Source organism: Pseudopodoces humilis, chromosome 1, assembly GCF_049639895.1.
Source record: "Pseudopodoces humilis isolate 2021_Gansu_Grassland_sample_001 chromosome 1, ASM4963989v1, whole genome shotgun sequence".
Taxonomy (NCBI): Eukaryota; Metazoa; Chordata; class Aves; order Passeriformes; family Paridae; genus Pseudopodoces; species Pseudopodoces humilis.
Window position 1 is genome coordinate 75,291,572 of NC_142200.1, and position 12,674 is coordinate 75,304,245.

Sequence of the window (12,674 nt, forward strand, 5' to 3'; positions counted from 1 at the left end):
TCTCTTCCCCTTCCTATACCGAGCCTGTTGTTCGAAAGCCTTAATGGGAAATCAGCCAGGCAAATGAGGAGTGCCACGAAATATTCAGCCAAGCAGCTTTGTGTTGCTAGGACACCGGAGGTCGGGCAGCACTGAAAGGGCAGATTATTCCCACCCCAGCACAGGGCTCCATTCACAGTGGCCTCTGGACTCTGCTGCCCAGCCCTCCCGGAGCATCCCTGCCTCCCAGCTCCCTGCCCTGGCCCTCGCACACAAGTCCCTCTGCACCGAAAATGCCCCAGCGGGCTGCACATGGCTCTGGCTGATTTGGATCATTTCCAAAGTCTCGTTTCAACCTGAAGGAGCCCAGAGTACTGGGGCAGCTGCACCAGAGCTGGGCTCCAGCAGACTTGCAGTGTAAACTACACTCCAGTGGTCTGGAGCTCTCCTTTAAGTATCAGGAGCCCTGTAACACTGCATTTAAGATCACTTTTAAGTCTACAGAGGGGAAATTCAAGTTTACAGAGGAGATGGAGATCCCTGTAATCAGCACAGATGCCTACCTAGCTGACAGGAAGTACTTTGTGATGGCCCACATGAATGGCCCAGCTCAATCCCATGTAACTGGTGTGTTAATTACTACTACATCTTATATCTCAGCACATCTCAGAAAGTGTCAGTCTAATTTTGGCATTTTCCTTATAATTTGGTCCTCTGAGCTGCTGTACTCATATTCCTATACATTTTTACATTATACACTCAGGACTTGCTTTGCAGATCTGCAACTGATTAGACAAGAGACAAGATTAGTGAAATGCTTGTGTGTGTGTGTGTGTGTGTATGCATTTGCAGGGCAGGGGCAGAAAAAGAAGGCAGTTGTTCGTTCTTGTGTACATTAATTTCACAGAAAAAGGCAATAAATATGTTCTCCTTGGAAAGCTTTGTTAAAACACAACAGTCCTATCCCATGCCTCCCACTGAGAGCTGGAGAGTCTCCTCCTTCAGTTGTTTGATGTTTCTGGGAACTAAATCAAAATCAAATTCAGTATTTCTGGTAATTCTGAAATTTCCAGTGAAAGTCAAACAAAAAGCCCCTTTACTGATTTCTTCGTATTTTATATAAACATGAAATGGAGGAGCTGTGTGGATCACAGCTCTCTGTGCTCCCCAGAGGCCACACACAGGTGTCAATACCACCTTGGGCCAGAACAGCAAGAAGGTTCTCTGTCTTCTGCATTGACAGTAATTGCATTCAGTAGAGGAAAAAAAACCCACCACTGTCACCTCATTGCAACAGGTTATGCATTGACAAGCATTAATATGACTTTTTTGTTCCAATTCTTGTACAACTGTGAAGTAAGAGTTAACTATAGAGTAACTCTAAGCTTTGCTTTATTAGCACGGTGCAGGATTTTCCAAAATGAATGGTAATAAACCTCCTTAACATCAATATGGTTATCAAAGTAACTATTAACTGATTTATCTACACATACATATCTAAAGAGTGAAAGAATGAATTATAATAAATGGTAACAGTACATCAAGATCTAACTAATTTAACATTTAACTGCCTTCTGAGTGACTTAATTGTGATGCCACTGCTTATCTCCTCCAAGCCTGCAAAATTCACAGCCATAGATGCTGGTCAACAGCCCTTTGTTTCAGCAAGGTTTAGTTCCATCTTTATTTAGTTACAGGAACCACACATTTGGTTGACTCTATCCATTTTTAAGATGATTATGTGGAGAAAACTGCTGCCCTTACTTATGGCCTTACAGTCTGCTGTGTCATGTTCAATATGCCTCTTCTTATCCTAGAAGTGGACTTTTTTCTATCCCTCTTCCGTATTTTCTTATGGTGAAAACAGACTGTTGAGACCCCATGACTGGTTAAGTGCATTTTCACTGCTGCCTTACCAGAACTCTTTCTCCAGAAACTGGCCAGCTGCATGGAACACACATGACTGGAAGCAAGGGATGTAACAAGTCTTGTCTTCTCTGTGCAGGTGATTTGTGACTTTAGGCTGGGCACGCATGTAAGGGAGCTGCACAAAAGTCTCTCCCCTTCACAGCTGTGTGACAAGAGGCATTATGGCTCCAGGTGCTCTGTTACATGCTGGCCAAAGCAGCATCAAACCAGTAATAACTTAAGCAAAGCATTTACATGTGTGCTTAGAGCTCATTGAGGCCAATGAGATGTACATGTCCTGTAAGAACCAGGCTGATTTGAGATGTGCTATGTTGTGCATGCCAGGAGTCACAGGGAAATGCAATTTTAGATGGCTGAACAGCCATTTCTTCCCTGAGAAATTCCTAGGCTGGCTTAAGTATACAACCCAACATAACCCTTAATGTTTGACTCAGAAGGGGACACTTAAGATAAAATCAGCTTTCCTAAAAACAATTTTGCTTGACATGTGAATAGTTTGCCTACATAAAAAACTTCCTTGAAGCTAACTTAAGTGCTACACCCCTTCTAATAAAAATCCTCATTTCTCCCTTTGAAATACTAATTTTAATTGATGAGGCTGGTCACTATTTCTTTTTGGCTAAATATGAAGTATGCACAAATGGTGTGTTTGGCAAGCTGCAGATGGACATACTCATCTTCATCATGCTGAATCTGGGACAGCCCTTCATTCGAGAAAGCCAGTATCACAGATGATTTGGCATTTATCTCTCTTTCTAAAAGTGGATGTCTATCCTCAACCCATCTACATTATCTCTGCTTCACTAATAAATGTTTGGAAACCCCTCCAAAGCACCTATTTGCCACACACTTAGGAGATTTCTAGACCTACAGAGAGTGAGTTTCAAAAATGCCACAATTGATTACATCACGTAAACAATGGAAATAGAACATAGCACTTTGAGTTTGGTGACAAACTTGCCTTCTCTACACTAGATATTGTATAATGCTCACGGGTGTGTGCCACAATCCAAGGTGGCTGCCAAAGCAAAAAACCTGCCAGTGTCCCAAACAATTTACATGGTGCAATGGGCTTCCTGCCAACCAGCAACTTCTCAGACCTGAACTGTGCGTGCTCACCTGGTGCTTGGGACCAAGCAACAAAACAAACACAGCCCACAAAGCCTGAGGAATCATGCTGCTATCAGCTCCCCAGCAAAGCTCCTGTAAGCAGAACCAGCTGCCCAGCTCTGTGTTGCCTGAATAGAGAATACACATCAGGAATGTGGAGAGGAGACAAACCAATGAGAGCAACCTCAAACCTCATCATGCGTCAATCAAAAACTTCCTGTAGGTTAGACTGACCACCCTTGCAGCTCTGATGATGTCCTGAAACACAGACTTTACAGCTACTACATTCCACTTCATACAACTGAAACCACAACCTGACTTCTAACAACTGTTATGAATGGACCTGCCTTGCTACTGAGGTTTATAAGCTGCCTAAACCCACCAGAAATGGTAAATTCTGAGTGTAAGACAACAAAGATAAAATGCTTTGATGTGCTTTCAGTAAACATTTTATGTTTAATGTTTCATCTGATGAGGTGGCACCAGATGTTCTGAAGTGTACTTAGTCCTTACAAATGCATCATAGTGAGCTTTCCCCCCAAAGTCTTTGCTGCATCCTGTGACTAAATTAAGAAAACTCACATATATGTATGTACATAAACAGACAGATACAGTCAAAGAGAAAAAGTTTTAGTAACTGATCCAAGTTCTACTCTTAAACAACATTAACTTCTGCTCTTCACACAGAATTTGTGTTCTGAGGGTAGCTTTGACAAAGATCCGTGAATAGCTGGAACAGCACTATAACTTTCAGTAATCTGCTTGTTGTGTTATAACTACTGTTGTTAAGCTTCCATTTATGTCACAGGTTGTAAATATATATTTTTTAATATATATTTGCCAACAAATGAGAAACAAAATAAATCTTATCTTTTTTGAAACTAAGATTTAGCAAAAGAAATACTAAATACATATTATCAATGTGTATACAACAAAACCAGATACATTTTGATCTACCACCACTGCTACCACTTGTGGTTTAAAAGGACATATTTTAACGTCAGTGAGAGAAGAACAACTACAAGTTATGGCAACACTGTTTCCTGGTCCCATAGGCACTTTATCAGATCATATACCCTCCATCTAGATTTGCAAGGCAAATCTAGGGCTGCACTTCTTGAGACCAGAGTAAAACTCCCATAGACTTCAATGATGCAGGATCAAACCCATTCCCTTCATAACAGGTTCTCTCAAGCAATTTTATCCTAATTTTCTACCCTGTGGCTGAATTCTAATGTATGCAGAGACAAGCACTTTAAATGGGAAAGAAAGGCACAAAGTGCAGATCCCAGAAGCAAAGGCAAGCAGTGGGGAACTATTTTACCTGCTGTGTTAGAGGGTTATTTCATTGGGGGTAGAAGGAAGAGCTGACACAGCAAAGAAGGTCAAAATATACCAACTTCTGTGCTGTCTTTTCCATTATGGCAGCAATTTTTTTTTTTTCCAGGTATATTCCCTTTCCTGCACTTCTATGGCAAAAAATTACTGTTTCAAGTGTGCCCCATCAAAGTTTCTCCAGTAAAACTACAAAATTAAATTAGACTTCTGGGTTCTCAAGATACCTTGCTTGACTCCCCCCACCCCAAACACACTAGTTCCCAGTATTGCTTTCTTATCATGCAGTCAATGCAAAAATACATGCCTTATGCCTTAATATATGGCAAGAATACCATGATCCTTAACTTACAAAGCTGTTTTTCCTGAATCTACACTTATAGACTGATCAACAGAAAAGATTTTTCTCCAGAAAGTAGCCCATCACAACACAGGTCTTCCCCGCTCTGCACACACAGCTCTACTTCTGTCGACTTTTTCCCAGCTCTGCAAACAATCACCCCTTTAACTTGCAAACAAAGTGTGATTTATTAAAGCAGACTGCTTGGCAGCAAAGCTCTCCTGGTGTTTGAAAATATGATTAGACCAGTAAATTTAGTTCTTTTTTCATAAACTTGATTCTGCATGCATTTACCCTCTTTAAAAGAAAATACAAGCACATAAACATTTCCAGTACAGCTTGCTCAGGCAAACTCCAGGCACTTTCTATTCTTTTTCTACAAGTTCACTGCAGCATCAAGTAGGCAAGATTAAAATAATTTCAAAACCTGCATGAATTAAACCCCTTACCTTTTAAGATGTTTTCCCCCTTCAGCGTTCATCCATTGTGAAAAACTGAACCTTTAGCATTTGCAGCTATGCACACACACAGAACAGAGCTTTCTTCAGCTCACTGGTATTTCAAGTCTTTCATGTGATATCTTTGGCTGTACTTGCTTAATTCATTCCTGCTGCTACTCAAAGGAAGTCAAGCCTAGCGAGGGCTGGCTCTACAGCAATCACTGAAGATATTCCTGACTAACAGGACACGAGAGCTAATCTCACCTTATAGGCAGCAAGAATGTAAATATGTTTCACAGCCAACAAATTCCTAAACCTTAAGAGATAAAATGCACAATATGCCGTAAGACACAGCTTAGAAATGAAGAGACTTGTGAACTTTAAATTTTTTGCCTAAGAACAATGCTCTGTACCCCAGCGATGCTTTTGGAACTCTAGGGATGTCTATTTATCATGGACTGTGCATGCTCCCCTTGGAGTAGTTACCATGAGAACATAGCAAACAGGATTTGAATGTAAATTGCCATTTAGAGATGGTGGGGACTTTTTTTTTTTGTGGTAGTTAAAGAAGAAAACTTCCAGAGCCTGATGAAGTACACAGTTTTTCAATGCATACATTTGCATGACAATGTTTGCAATTCAAATGCTTGGGAGAGCGCACAAGAAGGAAGAAAAGCCAAGTTCTTTGCTGGTATTTATAAAAAGCGAACACTTCAGGTTTGGGATCAGTAGCTGCAGTTCCACTATTGCCTATTTATGCCACATACAAAGGAATTCATACTCCACAAAAAAAGCCATCAGGTGGCACAACATGTAAGAATTATTGTAGTGCCTGAAGTAGGCAGTAAGATCCTATGCTGCTGGCAGATCAATTGCTGAAGCAGTCAAAATCTTTCTCACTTCCAGGTATTGCACTGAACTACACAGCAAGCATTGAACATTAAAAATACCCCATCCCTGGGCATTTGATTTTTCCACAGAACTGTTCTGGTACTTTGCCATCTGGGCCACCCCCACCCAAGTCCCTCCGGAAGTAGCAATTGCTCCCCACGTGTCCCTCCATCCTGCTCACATACTGCCACGGTTTCTATCCAAGATCCAGAAACTGCTTGTGGACAGAGTCCTACCAAATGGTACGTGCTGCAAAACATGCAAAACTCTTGTTTGCCTGCTCTGCCTGGAGTTGTGTGCAACCTTTACAGCAGTGTCTGCTCCCTTGCCTGCAGCAGCCCATCTCAGCTCTCTGTCCCTAGCCTTAAACAGTTCAGTTTCAAACACCTTAACCACAGTCACTGAAAGACAAACCCTAATAGACTTAGAAAAGGAATACCTCATCAGTCCTGCTTAGCAAACAACAAACCTTGATGAAGAAGAAGAACATGCCTTGTCTGGGTGGCTGCCTGGAGAGTGGAATGACCTACTTCAGCCAAGCAAGCCGGGACACTCTGAGATGGGGACAAAGGAACAACTCAGTGGCTCGCAGGCAGCATAACCAGGAGGCTGCACCACAGCAGTGATGGGAGTGATCTTTCAGAGAGGACACTGAAGAGAGGAAAGCCTTACATGTAGCATGAAACACCTTCTTCTTTCAGACAGGGTTTCAGCTTCACATGTAACATTATTGCCAGCACTCTTAGAGCAGGAGTGAGTGCTTTCCTCACACCCACTCTCCTTATCGCTTTTACCTAAGGAATGAGTCTTCTAGCGCCTGACCTAATTACTCAAATGATGTGTCAGAAAATGATGCAGCTTGGACACACTCCACAAGTCTTGATTTGAAGCTATTTAATTCTGCAAATCCCAAGGCAACAAGATCCAGGTAGCTGAATTAGGTTGGCCAGGCATGACACCACATCTTCCGACTGCGCCTTCCTGGTTATGAATAATAAAGCCTTATGAACTAGTTGAATGGTAAGGAGGATAAACAGTTTGCAATCAGCCCCATGCTCTTGTTGACCTGTGAGATCAGGCCAACATGCTGCATTTTTGGGAAACGGTTGCTCCCCTCCCAAATGATGACCCTGAGCAGCAGCTCCCCAAGTCTGACCCAAGCTGCCTGAGAAGAGCAGTATGTGCTCAGAGCCGGTGGCTCTGCTGCCTCCAGAAGCAATGAGAGCAGTAATTGGCAGCCAGAAAGCCTTCTTAAACCAGGTATTTATTGAGAACAACTGAGATTAAAGAGAGATTTTAAAAAAAGTCAGTAAGGATCTCTAATACATGAGGTGCTTATACAACTCTAACATATGAGCCATAAATTAATACCTTAACTTTCTGCAGATAGCCCCATACACATCCAGCAGCTCCACCTGGGCTATATTATCTACTTCCTCTACTTTCAAAGTATGACAGAGTAGCTATTAATGTGATCAGGCTATCTATTACCTTTTTCTTATGGACAGCAAGTCAAATTTACCCTGTAATCTGCTAAGCTCTCAGTACCAGACACCACTGCAGCTTTGCTGCAGAAGAGCTACCCCAGGGCTTGGCAACTGTCTAAACCATACAGACACTTCCATTTAGGGCCTAATACTTTTTAGCTTTTAACTGTTGGGCTCAGCATCTTTAAAAACCCACAAAGGCATCTGCTCCACTGCAAGGAGACCCAGAGTCTGCTGAATGTTACTGTATAAAGCAAATGCTTGGTACACAACTCCAGTAGGATGGACATAGAAGTTTGGAACTAAACCACCTTATTAAGGATAATTCTTTAAAATAAAGACTTCTGAAATTAAAGTTATCCAGATGCTTAGAAATCCTGTGCTTCAGGTACAGTAGAATACCCTTGAAGCTCAGAGTTTCTCTCCCTGAATCTTTCAAGGTTATGTGTTTGTGCTCTTCCCAATGCAGTACCATTAGACTTGCACTCCTGTTATGCTTATTTCTAAAAAAAAACCCCAAAAAACTCCCTAGAAGGCAAACTGAGTAATTCATACAGTCATGTCTCAATATGACAATACTGCAATTCCTGCTTGACAACCAGCTCACCTACTGCATTCCCTGCACTTGTATCCGCTCCACACCCTGCACATAATCACCCTTACAGATGGGGTCAAGCTCTGCTATCACTGTTCCTTTCCACTGCATTCCTGAGCTGTACTTCTACCTGGTGTTTAGGCTGGTATCATGCTATACTTATTTTTGTAATGATTCAGGGCTATTTTAAGAACACAACTTTCATTCAGGCGCCAAGCAAAATAGGTTTGTATCTTATTTCATATTAGAGGACAAACTGCTTGCTATTCCAGGGTGTCTCATGGCCATTAATGACCTATGCCTCAAAGTACACTGCAGGTGCCAACAGCCATGCCTTGATCCCTTAAAATGGCTCTGTCCCAGAAGGAATGTTAACAAACTTATTGCCTTGATACTAATTTTCCCAGAATGTATATGGAGCACGATAGGAATCTAACCAGCAGTAGATCTCACAGAATTTATTACAGACTTTTTTCTACCAGTCTTCCTTTGAACTGCTAAGGTATTACCAGTCTAATTTTTCCTGATGCTCCCTGTAACCCCTACCCCCCAGTAGGTTTACAATACAGGTTTAATTTTGTCTCACTTATTTACCTGACCTAATTAAATTTTAAGATTAAAAGAAAGTTAATGTAGAAACCTGAAGAGGAACAGAATTGTCCCTTTAGAGACGACAAGGTCTGACAAAAGACTGCTTTTATCTTGATAGTGACAAGACCATCACTGCAACAGAGGAATGAGACAGACAATAAATGAGCAGACAAGGGCATGAGTAGAGACCCTGCAATCCTGTTGCCTTGTGGCACACACCAACACAAATTTCCTGTAAAAACAATTTAAAAAGTGAATTTTTTGTGTACACCAAATACTTCATGTGAACTATAATTAAGCAAGGATTTTGTCTATCAGGACCAAACTGGCCTTAGATCTGTAACAAAAGAGAAGTACATGCAACTATCTATGTGCAAGAGAGAACGTCTGAACCTGATGAAGTCTCAAGAACAGGGGATAATAAAAACAAGGTGTAATAACTGAAGTTTTGAGAGACCAGCACAGCTGAGACAGACAGCACATCTGCTCCTGCAGATGCTGGAGGTGGGGCTGCTCACTATGCACTACCAGCATAGTGCCGCTGGAGATTATGCCAATATATTTTCAAGAAATAGCCTAAATGGAAAAGGGAACCTGAGAAAGCACTTGAGCCAAGCTGCCCAAGGCTGGCTGCTTCTGGGCAACAGGAAAACTTCTGCCTCTGAAACAGCTTGAATAGGAAGTTTAGATCTTAAATTTACTCTGATCTGTCTCCTGAATAGCACCAAGGCTTAGCAACTTTATTAATAGCAGCAAGCTGGAAGAAACATTCAGCTGATGATTGTAGCAATGGCTGCAGCTTCTTCTAAAAAGACAGTCCTTTTTTTGTTGTTGGTTTGGTTCTGTTGTTGGGGTTTTTTTGTGGTGATGTTTGTTTTTTAATTTGAGGTACACGAAGAAAAGGAGACAGAGATCAGAAAAGGCAAGGTTACAGGGAGAAATCATTATCAAATAGAACAGGAGACAGAAAAAGAAACATGAAACCAAGAAACAGAAAGATGTGCTAAAGTTCAAAGGGATGAAATGATACATAGTTCTGCCAGCTGCAGTGAAGATAAGGGGAACTGAGGAGAAAGACACTTCATTAGCAGAAAACACTCATTAAACATACCAAGTGGAAAAGTTTCCATGTTATGGATAGTTCAGAACAGATTGGAAATTGTGAAAACAGACACCCTGATTGTTCTGGGGTCTCCCAAAGATTAATGGGTCCTCTGTCCTTCTGTCTGAGGCCTGCCTGCCGAAATGTCTTGTGACAAAAGGTCATACTACATGCGCTCCCTTTAGGAAATTGCACTAATGAGTGTAGAACCTGCTTTCATATGTAAATGTTCAGTGGTTTACTGCTTATGCTGGATTGTTTTTGCTTGCCACTGCAATATATTTAAAAATGGAACTTTTGAAAAATTAAAACAATGAAATAATGACTGTAAATTATCACATCTGCTACCAACATGAATATGCTTCAATATCTAGAACAGCAGAGAAAGTAGTTTGCTATACATTCTGCTTTCCAAAGGCTTGAATTTGACTTGTATTTGCTTAACTTCATTCACCTACAGAATTCAAACACACTTCTTGAGTTCCCCCAGCTCCGCCCCTCCAGTTACAAAGGATGTTCATCAATAGGTGTGCCCCCTATTTGTACCCAGTCCAGAGAGGAGCAAGTAGATGGAGAGGCTTTGCTCCCAATAACACAATTTCAGCTCTCCTTGACGAATCTCTCTGGTTCAGCTCCCCTTTAATGCTGTGTATTTCAAAAAAGCAGTAAAACACCCCTTTCTTCCACATAGGTATTTGGCAAGCACTGTTTAAGTACCTTCTGAGTGACATTATTCCATATCGCTGTGACTGCAGATGAAAAACACAGAGGAAAATGATCAGTCAAGACCTTTACTTTCTTTTGATCCAAGTTTACTCCACTTCAGTAGCTCATCTGAATCTTTCAAGCAATTTTTTTCTAACCAGCCCTGCACTGTGATCACTGTGGTGATCCCTGGAAGTCCAAGCACAGCTCCTGTGTCTCTGAGCCATGCTGGTTCACAGCTGTGCAAACTGAGTCACCTTATTTTCCTTTGTCTAACTGAAAAGAAGCAACATGTTGTATGAGAGGATAAACTACAAACCACTCAATGGGATGTGCACCTACAGAACCCAGCAAAGGTACACAGCAGGCAAACGCTGTTTTTGTCCCTGCTCCAGTACCTGCATTGATGCAGAAGGAGAGATGCCAACAATGTCACAAGGTCAGCACTAAAAATCACTGTGTTTGTTCAACATGGAGTGGAGGACAGAGAGCAGAGTACAGCAGACAAAACTTCCAGCAGTGAATCCCAAAGTTGCATTTTGGTAACACTTGCCTGAATGAAGAATGCCATTGACAAACATTATATATGGCTTTCCTTCTCATTTTCATTCTTCTACTGAGTCAGCTGCAATAGTGAAACTCTGTGGTATCTGACTCTCGTTCTTCAAACAGTGTTTCTTATTTAGTAAAGCCATTGATTCAAGCTAAACTTACAATCAAAAAAAGGCAAGTGGAAAACAAGTACAACCATTTTTGCATAAGATTTCAGTAAGATTTTACATGTACATTGAAATGGATTGTCTATAAAAATTTCCCAATCTGTTCCTGCATGCAATCCTGTAGTTAGAGGTGGTCCCCAGAGACTGTCTCAAGCTTCTTCTCCTTGCACAGCTGCTAATTCTGTGAGAACTGTGTTTTAGTTGTAGTAAAATATATGCACAGTAAAATATATAATGCACACCAAACTTGTCAGGGATGAAGCTTTTTAGTGTGAAAAGACTGGGAGAACAAGGAACATAGGAGTGGGAACTCAGTGTTTTCCTTGCTATGGAAATGCAACAAGTGCCTGGTTCTTGCATTAATCACAGCAAATCCTTGTAACTTTGCTGCTGTGGGGATGAGTCTTATTAGTCAGGTATGGAAGGACAGATAAGAAAAACCTGTGAGTTTGCTTCCAAAATCCTTCTATATAAGGGTCATGGGACTTCTAGACAGAAACAGGATCAGGGAAACAGACATGCTTTTCAAAACTTCCTTCCTTCTGTGATCAGAGATTTGGCTAAACCCACAAGCTCAGAAATCCCAGCTACTCTCCAGGGCTCTGTCATCCACATGGGCTCAGCTGCCTGGTGGCTTCACACCTCAGAGCACCAAACACCTCAGGACACAAAAAGTTATTCTTATTTGCTTCCAGGCTGCTCCCTCTTGCTAAGGTGCCCAAAATCTGCATGTCATTTGGCACATCACAAATCGCAGCACAAAAGCAGAGCTAACAGTCAGCAGCTGAAAACATGTAAAGTCAAGGATATACTGTCCAGATAGCACTAAAACCTACAATGAAATCCACACATTTGTTTTGTTAGTATCCTGATTAACTAGACAGTCCAGAAAGCTGGAGCATGTAAATAAGGATTTATAGTAAAGTCACCAATCTCTGAGTTGCCATGTGAAAACCATAAATCAGATTCACTAGCACCTCTGCCTGTTGTATTTTTGACAAAAACAGACCATGCCTGAATAACAGTCTATCACGCCCAAAACAGAACCAGGCTAACAATATTAATTTCAATGACTGCTGTACCATTACCACTTCATTTCTAGAGAGCCCTCCAACTTATTTAGGAAAATTTTGACACTGCCTTTCATTATCCATAACTCAAAAGACAAATTAATATAATAAGTCTTAGTCTCCAAACTTGTTTTAAGGACAAAACTCTGAAACAAAACAAAACATGCAGCACGTACAGTTTTAGGTATTTTCATAAATTAAAAGACTAAGCGTCTGCTAAGAGTCTGACAACAGTCATTCACACAAGTTTTTCTATACACATTTGAATCACTGCCTCTAGTGACTTAAAACAAACTTTGTGATTTTGATATTTTCTCCCTAAAAAGGCTCTCTCAGAGTTGCAACCAAGTGTTGCAACACACAAGAAGTGCAACCTTCTAC

General features: G+C 41.2%; 1 protein-coding gene across 2 annotated transcripts in view; it reads right to left on the minus strand.

The window, feature by feature from the left end:
• MYO10 (myosin X) overlaps positions 1-12,674 on the minus strand; it is a 63,551-nt gene that overhangs the window by 38,175 nt on the left and 12,702 nt on the right. The window contains exon 1 of one of the 2 annotated variants that reach the window (XM_088053564.1): positions 5,143-5,173. The exons of the other annotated variant lie outside the window; for it this stretch is intronic. The gene's annotated coding sequence lies outside the window, so the exon portion shown is untranslated. Of the gene's footprint in view, positions 1-5,142; positions 5,174-12,674 lie in introns of those variants that run through there. 2 annotated transcript variants of the gene reach the window in all.